Raw genomic sequence first — 9,557 nt, 5'->3', positions numbered from 1 at the left:
TTCCGTGTGGCTTTAGTTGCATGATCTGTTGCATTTTTTTATATTGCGCCGAACGGGATCCTGCTACCTGTGTTGCGTATCATTGAGCCTTTGTAACTGCTGATGTATCCACCAACTGCCAGATCAGCCGAAAAGCGCTATGTGCTTAGGTTTGTTATGATCGACCAGTCAGGTGTCAGAAGCATTCAAATGGGCTTCCCCAAGTCAAAATAAGTGCCATCTTCTCCGAATCGACGCCACCTCGTTCACCACGAGCTGACACAAAAGGGTAGAAGCAGAAACCGAACGTCGAGACGACGTCACCCCTTTTCCCAGAGCTGACACTCGGGATGGGCAAAAGGGAAAGATAGGCTCCGGGGGAATACGGCGACGATGGCAGGATCACCAGTGGTTATTTAAGGCCGTGCTAGCACACGTGTTAATACGACCGCTCGAGACTCAGATGAGAGTCACATTTATGTACCAGTGGAGTAAATACAATCTTTTCTACTCTTTTTCATCCCCACTATGTCCTGCTTCGTCGCCGTTTCCTTATTCATGTGATGAAGACCCACCTCACCCGGTGGAGATTATATCAACTGGTAGGCAGCAGTGGGATACTCCACCCTTCGTCCTGGCTTCATCAGAATGGTGAGCGCTTGACTTTCCGTGAGAATTTGCCAAGTTTTAGTTTGTGTATTTTCTAAAACTGCAAATTAGTTTCTGTGCGTGCAGGCTCCTGTTGAAAGCTTCCTCACATCACAGCAGAGTAAGAAAGTCCTCGTTCAGGATTGACCACGGATTTAAGCAAATGGAGAAAGCCAGAGTTGTTATTAATTTGTGAAGAGTTGGGAATTGAGGTCGGGAAGAGTAAGAGAAAGACGAAGCTTATTGACACGATTGAGAATTGTGGGAGTCTTGAGGACGAAATTTCAGAAGCATGGGAGAGATAGAGAAACCAGCTGAGAAAGCTGAACAAAATGCGGTAGAAGAATGGCAGAGAGCTGATCAAAGGGAAGCTGCAGAAAGAAGGGAACGAGAGCAGCAGAGAGCTGATGAAGCTGCAAAAAGAAAGGAACGAGAGGAACAGAGAGCTCGCGAACTAAAGCTAAAAGAACTAGACGTTGTGGGAATGCGCGACCCTCGCGCCTCCCCTGATGTTTTTCCCGCATAGCGCGTCTCCTGTGGTCCCGCTTCGCAACGTGGCCTGCGTGACGTCAGCGCGGTGATGTGGTTAAAGCGCACTCCGAGAGATGGCGCTAGTGTTGCGCGGCTGCGGGGTTACCCTCGGCGGGGGAGACGAGGCGCGCTCTCTTGGGTTCCAGACAGCGAGCGGGACAGACGTGCTTGCACGTGCAGCAACCCTCGTTCCCGGCACGTCGGCGCGCGGCGGGGACGTCTCCCGCTAGCGCGCGGCGACCGATGCATCTGCGAGACCGCCTCGCGTGGCCGCCTTCGAACGCGCCACGATTCGCGTGACCATACACGCGAACGACCAGGCGTTGGGATCCAGCATGGGGCGAACATATTCGCTCGCTTCCGGTCGCGGTAAGTCGGACTTCTAGACTTGTCGCGAGCCCATCGGCATGTTTTGTGGATAGCAACTCGGCTAGCAGGCATGGATGTATGAAAGGTGCAATAAATGCCCTTGTGACTGTTTGCACTACTGTGTTGTCGTTCCTTTGTCCCAAGAGTACGGTGTGAGATATCCCACATCAGACGCCACATCTGGCTGCCCAACGTGGGACTCTTGGGGCATCGGACGATAGTTTTAACAGTTTTGCTTCGTTCGAGACCTTTGTTTGAACCGAAGCGTAGGCCTAGCGTGAATTTTGATCGCTAGCGTCGGCGGCGTGCTTTCTTGAGCGAGGTGGCGGTGGCTGTAGTGTGTTTGAACATGTCAACGTGCTAAGCCTTTTTGCAAGTGTTTTTTTTAATGGCATTCGTCGGTACGAGAGCCACGTGGTCTGCATCCTGGGAGAGCGAGGCTGAGCGCCCGCGGAGCAGTGGCAAGCCTGAAGCGAGTGAGTACGGAAGCCTCGTGGGTGGTCCGAATTTCCTATGTAAATATGTAAATAGCTTCTTCTATCTCTTTGACTCGGATGAAGTCGCGGCTCTGGGAGCCGGGTGGCCGCGGGCCACGGGTGCCACGACGGGCTGACTGGTATTGCGGCCTGGCACCGGGCGCTCCGACACCGTCTGGGACGGTGGGCGCCGTCAACTCGGATGCTGTGTGCACCGAGCGGAGTAGGACCACCTCACAGAGCTGACGTCTCCCCGCGGCTGCCTGTTTTGCGCCCATTTTGGGTGTTGTTTTTGGATGCCGGTTGTTGTCAGGGAAGCGACGCTTTAGGCCTAAGGCTTTATGAAGCTGCCTGTCGCACGTGGAGGGACACAACCTGGTGGACCGTGGCGTTGAGGTGTTGCAATTTGCTTCCCTCATTCAATTTAGCCTCGCACGAATTGAAATTACTCGTTCGACTCAAGGAAGCGAGCTTCGTTCACGTGAAACTAGCATCTGAGTAGCTGCCCGATCTTTTGCTAGCCGAGTTGAACATCGTACCACGTGGGCGATGCGCATGCAGACTTTTTCTCCCTTGCACTACTTTAGTGTTTGCCGAGTGTGTTCAGTTTACGCAGTGTGATTGGAGTCACCCCTGGTTTGCCGTCACCTGCACATCGTCTGCGCTGCTGCCCCGGACTACGATCGAGCCACCCCGGGCGATGGTGATGCTGTGGCCAGTTCGGCGCGGTGACTTCGGCGGCCTCCTGTATCCAGCTCACAACCCTCGGCGGCGGGCAAAAGAGCCGGCGGTCACCGACAGCTACTGCGGCTCCCGCCAGCAGGGCGAGTCGGCGCGAGCGACGCTTGCTCGTACCGACTACTGCGTCGTCGTCTCCGGAGTCCTGGCCTGGGATCGTGCCGTCGAGGCTGCAAAGCCGCTGCTGTGACCGGCGTACGCCAGCGGTGTACCCAAGGACAATGTCGGCTCGCATGCTATGGACAGCGTGTGGACATTTCCTCAGCGCGATCACTGTTGCATGTACCACCCTGTTCGCGAAGCACGGGTTAATGTTAGACCGTGTCACATGTTTCGCCGGAATAAGAAGTGATTTAAGGTTGGGGGGATGTGGGAATGCGCGACCCTCGCGCCTCCCCTGATGTTTTTCCCGCATAGCGCGTCTCCTGTGGTCCCGCTTCGCAACGTGGCCTGCGTGACGTCAGCGCGGTGATGTGGTTAAAGCGCACTCCGAGAGATGGCGCTAGTGTTGCGCGGCTGCGGGGTTACCCTCGGCGGGGGAGACGAGGCGCGCTCTCTTGGGTTCCAGACAGCGAGCGGGACAGACGTGCTTGCACGTGCAGCAACCCTCGTTCCCGGCACGTCGGCGCGCGGCGGGGACGTCTCCCGCTAGCGCGCGGCGACCGATGCATCTGCGAGACCGCCTCGCGTGGCCGCCTTCGAACGCGCCACGATTCGCGTGACCATACACGCGAACGACCAGGCGTTGGGATCCAGCATGGGGCGAACATATTCGCTCGCTTCCGGTCGCGGTAAGTCGGACTTCTAGACTTGTCGCGAGCCCATCGGCATGTTTTGTGGATAGCAACTCGGCTAGCAGGCATGGATGTATGAAAGGTGCAATAAATGCCCTTGTGACTGTTTGCACTACTGTGTTGTCGTTCCTTTGTCCCAAGAGTACGGTGTGAGATATCCCACATCAGACTCCACAACGTGCAGCAGGATCTGGCCATGCAGTCGGCAAATAACATCTCAATAAATGAAAGGCGAGTAAAAATAAGGGATCTCATGCCATCGTACAAGGTAAACGATGACATGGGATTGTTTCTCATTATTCTTGAACGAATCTGCGACAAAAACGGGTTGGCACTAGAGAGTTGGTCGCGGCAAATTCTGACCGTCCTTCCTTGCGAAGTAACCAATATAATTGCAAGTCTAACGAGAGACGATGCAGATGATTATCAGAAAGTAAAAGCTGCTTTGCTAAGGAAATATCGGCTCTCAGTGGAGGCTTTCTGTCGTCGTTTTCTGGAGGCAGCTAGAACACCGGGCGAATCTTTTCATTTTTTTCACTTATAAGTTGAAAGTTAATTTAATTGAGTGGCTAAAAGGGGAAGACGCGTTCGGTTGTCACGACAATGTTATTGAGTTAATCTGCATTGAACAGTTATATGGGTCCTTGAGCGAAGAGCTGCGCCTGTTGTAGGGGTTGAAGGACGGACTTCGGGATGAAAACCCTACTTGGGAGTATTTATTTTACATTATGTACAGGGAGGTGAGACTCAAGTACCAGTCGTAGAGTCATTACGGGCCGGCAGCAACTCGGACGCTGCGGCCCGCGGCAAGAAGTTCGAGAGAGGTCAGTCAGGGAATCAGGGAATGCTCTGGTCTCTCTGGAAGGCTTCTTATAAACCCTTCGAGCACTGTAAGTCACGTCATGTTTGACCAATGGGAGAGTCCGCTCAGATGACGCCATTTTCAGCCAATGGTAGGCGCCCGTGCGATGGTGTCATACCCGGCGAAGAGGGTCGGCGCTTGATCCTCCTCTCTTGATCACTTGATCCCGGTGCTGCGGCCCCTCAGCGGTAGCAATTGTCTTCTTCAAAGGCGATGAAGAGGTACGCTTGGGCCTTCCCGGCACGTCTGGCTGTCACGGCGCATTACCGCCGTCTTGGTTTGCACCTGTCTTGTGGCCTTCAACTTGTTTGCCTGGGCGCTCCTCTGGAATGTGCTTTCCCCTGCTTCTGGAAAACCCAAGCAGACAACAGCTACCGGCGGCTTACAAACTTGTTGGCTCGTGAACTTGTTTGCACTTGTCTGGTGCTCCTCTGGAATGTGCTTTCCTGCTTCTGCATTCCTCAATTAGCTGTGCTGCGATTCGAAGTGGTTTGGGGAACTCGAAGTAGCCTCAGGAAACAGCGCCATATCTAACACTGTGGATTCAGATAGGTCGGGCGAAAAGGACTTGGAACGTCCTGCAGTGCTGGCAGATGAATTCGCTGAACGTCGCGAATCCGAGAAAACGCGTGTCAGGCTATTCACTAAATTCAGTAAAGAGGAAAACCGGCACCCCATTCACCACGATAAGGATGGAGGAGGGACAAAAGACGTGCAGCCTGATAATTAAGGAGAAAATAACGCCGCAGTAATAGACGACAGAAAAACAGAAAAAGCGTTTTAGGCTAGAAAACCGACCGTCTGTTTCCGTTGCCAGGAGCCTGGACACCATGCGATCGGCTGTAGGAAGCCTAGAATTGTTTTAGAGCGCAGCTCTTTGGCGTCCGTTCCTGGGTTTCGCGTCGTCGTCGGCGTTGTCGTCGGCCTCGTAACCAGCTCCGCCCCCCTTTCATCCCCCCAGCGCTAGCAGCGACCGACTGATACCGCTGGATGCCGCTGACGCCGCTAGAGAGTCAAGATAACGTGACTGCATAGAACACCGTCGCCGCCATGCAGAAAGAGGAGGAAAGGGTCCCCCCCCCCCTGTTCTTGTGTGGCGGATAGGGTGCTCTTCAGTTGCCGACGCGCCGGTTATTTCACGTAGGCCCCGGCACGTCGACGAATACGTGACCACCTTCCCACGGCTAGACCTGGTTCTTAGCGCTGCGGAAGCGAGGGTATCATATTGTTTGTGTCGGCATCGGCGGCGTTGTCCCTGAAACCAACTCCGCAGCTGGGGTTGACTCACTATCGGCGTCAGCGGCATCAGTCAGTCGCTGCTTTAACCGTCCATCGATCCACACCGATGTTAGTAGTGGGGGACTTTAATGTTGACATAAAGACAAACAGCAATTTCCTAACACTTATGCGGGAGAACATCCCGTTCCTCTCGCTCGTAACGCGTCCCACGGCTGTGACAACCTCGCGAGGCACTTGTATAGATCTCGTCTTTGAGAATCAAGCATTGGTGTACCAAGTCGAACATATATCAGCCTATTTCTCCGACCACAAAGCTTCCTTCATGACTGTCAAGAACTGTTAGTGGAGTCTTTGTTAAAGGAATACGTGTGAAAAATAAAAAAAAAATCTGTGATAGCGCATACATGTGTTGCTCGATTTCTTTGCCTCAATCTATCGAAAAGGTGAAACAGCTTATTTGCTGCGCTCAAATTTCGCATTAGGAAGTAACGTAATCGTCGGTAATTTTTTTCTTTCGTGAAAGACGGCGATGGCAACTTGGACCTCTTAGAACCTTATGTTCGTGACCTAGTAGTAAATATAATGCCGGGTAAAGTACTTAGGGACTTAGCTGTGGCAATGACATTGTCCACCCTGCCTTTGTGAAACCCGAGGATTCCACGGGGCATATGCGTGGACCCGGCATGTAGTCGAGAAAAATAGTTTTTGCTTGCCCATAGCCAGTGTAAAGATTGAAGGGCCGTTTAGACTATTGCTGACTGAAGCAGCAGTATCGCCAAAGCTGTCGAAACACTATCCCTACTTATTTTCAAACCACTCGGAGGTGCTGTTGAAGAAGGGCCCGAGTTTTGGTGACCATACGGTCCAAGCTTTCACGTGTTCCAGAACTCAGGAGATCGCGGCAGAGATAAATCACGGCAACGAAGCAAAAATTATGCCTCGTGACAGTGTCATTCAGGAAGTACAGCACATAGCTAATGAAATCAGTGAAAAAGGCGCTAGCGAGGACGCAGCCGGGTCAGTGAGAATACCGCAGCCAGGGCTAGCAGAGGAATTAGAGACTAATTTGGCACTAAAACGTTCGGGAAGCTCTTCAGACTTACTGAAGGTGGTTTAAGGAACCGCGATGAAAGAAGGGAGCGATTACGTGGCGAAAGTTGAAACAGCGACTATCCCGGAGGACGTTCCTTGCGGAGACGAGATCAGTTTAAACAATCCGAAAAGGTTCAAGGAGGTGCTGAAAAACTCCCTCGTACCTCTGCACTTGGGCGGCTTTCCAGAATCCTCGAAAGGAGAGGAGAATGCCAGGGCGGTTCAGCAGGGCAGGAACCCAACACTCGGGAACTTCAGAGGCGCATTACGCGACCGCCTGGCATGGCAAAAATTGGTTGAACAGCGTGAGATCAAGCGAGCCAAGTATTCGGCTCAGCAAGGAATAGAGAAAGTCGCCACACCGCAGCCCACAAGACAAGCAAACAGGCCATCACGCAGAACTTCAAAGGCCTCGTTGTGGCGAGTGAGAAAACGATGGCGTCACCTAACAACAAATCAGCACGCGTCTCCGCGAGTAGGGGTACGGCTGAAAGGTTCAACCAAGCGGAGATATGCGTGTGCGAACAGGGCCAGTCACACTGTCACTGCAGTAGAATGCGCCGCGAGAGTGAGGGAAAAAGGAAACTGGCAATTCTTCCCGCGTTTACGGTCTCCTTTTCAGGGATGAAAAAACAAGCCGCGGGCACACAAAGTGGCAGACGACGACAGAGGGCAGCGTATGCCTGGCGGCCTTTGTTGCCTTATAGGTGAGGCCCGAAGGTTTTCAGACAGCGGTCCAACTGAGTGCGCATTAAGCGTTAATAATTGTCAAATTAGGCCCATCCATAAGTTTCTTGTTTGTTGTAAAGGTCCCTTTTTGTTCTTTGCTTTTCTTTGAGGGCATTTTGTTTGTCCGTTTTGAACTGATGATTAACGCTATTGGCTGGGTTTCAATGCGTTTTCAGTCTTTCAACGAACGTGGCTTTCTTGGCAAAAGGAAATACACAAACGTTAGGCATCAGGCTGGTTGAAATACGCACTGAAGTCTGGTTCTCTCCTTTGTTAGTTTTCAGGAATCTCAAACGAGGGCTGCAGCTACGATTCTGATAGGGTTATGTGAAGAACGGGTGAACTTGGCAGTTCTTGTAGTTGGTTGGGTGCTCGCTGTTGGTTGCGCCTTGGGCTCGGCGTGGTTTATTTCCAGAAGGTGTCACCAGGCGGGCCTTGGAAAGAGCGGCGAAACGAAGCAAGAAGCACGGGGTCTACCGGTCTCTTCGAGGTGCTTGGATACTGCAGCCCCTTCGAGACCTCCTGTGGCGGCAGACGGGCTGTTATGATCGGCCTGTCAGGTGTGATAAGCATTCAAACGGGCTTCCCCACGTCAACATATTGCCCTCTTCTCCGAATCGACGCCACCTCGTTCTCCATGAGTTGACACAAAAGGATAGAAGGATAGAACCGAACGTGAAGACGTCGCTCTTTTTACCCGAGCTGACACAAAAGAATAGAAGCAGAAACCAAACGTCATGAAGACGTCCCGCTTTTACCCGAGCTGACACAAAACGATAGAAGCAGAATCCAAAGGTCAAGATTACGTCACCCCTTTTCCCCGAGATGACACCCGGGATGAGTAAAAAGGAAAGGCATGGTCGGGAGGAAGACGGCGACGACGGCAGGACCACCAGTGGTTAAGGCCGTGCTGGCCCACGTGTTAGAGACCGCTGGAGACGATGAGAGTCACATCCATGTACCAATGAAGTGAATATAACATTTTCTACTCTTTTTCATCCTCACTACACCCGGTTTCGTCGTCGTTTCCCGATTCCTGCGGTGAAGACCCACCTCACCCGGTCGAGATTATATCAGGCTGACCAGCGGATTCATGTGTATGAAAAACGGCCGAATAAACTGTAATGTATTGTATTGTATTAACGTTCTCCTTCTACCTGTCTAGGAGCTTAATATCATCCGCACCAACCCCGCTGTAACATCCAACACATTTATTCCAGAGTATCAGCTTTCAGTCTGACATTGGAGATGAAGCAGTTCCTCTAGACGCCTTGCCAGTCGACCACAGCGACTCGAGATCACCACCTTCTTGAATGTCGCGAAATGGCTTGTTTTCTGCGTGCGACAAGAGTTCGTGGCCAGTGATCATCTGTGTCAAAGACAATAGCTGCCAGTGGTCAATGTCGTTCAGACGGTGGAATTTCTCCAGCACGTGGAGGTCATTAAGAGTGAGAACCCTGTAAAGCCGATCATGGCCCCTGACTGTCAGCTTCAGGTGCCAGAATAAAGAAAGCAAGCTTCCTGTGCACGACTTCATTAGGTGCGCCCACTACGAAGTTATATATTTGCTTGTGCCCCTGCGCCACCCAAGAACGTCTGGTCGCCAACTTCTGAGATCAAGTCACCCTCAATATGGCGTCCCAGTTCCGGATGTCTCAACGCGCACGCCGCTATATGGGGCGCGTCATTGAGAGAAAGATTATCAAACAGCCACACAATTACAAACATTTGCTAACATTGTGGAAGTACTGCCTAGCATCAACACGCACTGTCTGATCCGAGTGTATAGACATTATCGAAGCCGAATTCTGTCAATAATTGAGGCTAAAGATGGTTTTATTTAAGTTTTAATAGGAAAGCAGCAAAAGAAACACTAATAAATATTTAGAACGAGTATGCCGAATCTCTTCTGAAACGTAGATGCTATTCGAAAGTCATTATGTTATCGAATACCTCGCGTACCCAGTAGATACGTATGGTATATCACCGACTTTCGCCATCAGCTGATTTAAGTTCTATGCAGAACGTAGAAATTTTCCGCTGTACCAGATACATTTTTACCCCTGTTCTGCATCAACTGAGCCCATCCTATGCCTGCCA

This window comes from Dermacentor albipictus, chromosome 1 (genome assembly GCF_038994185.2).
Source record: "Dermacentor albipictus isolate Rhodes 1998 colony chromosome 1, USDA_Dalb.pri_finalv2, whole genome shotgun sequence".
Classification (NCBI taxonomy): Eukaryota; Metazoa; Arthropoda; class Arachnida; order Ixodida; family Ixodidae; genus Dermacentor; species Dermacentor albipictus.
Note: the sequence above shows the minus strand (reverse complement) of the source record.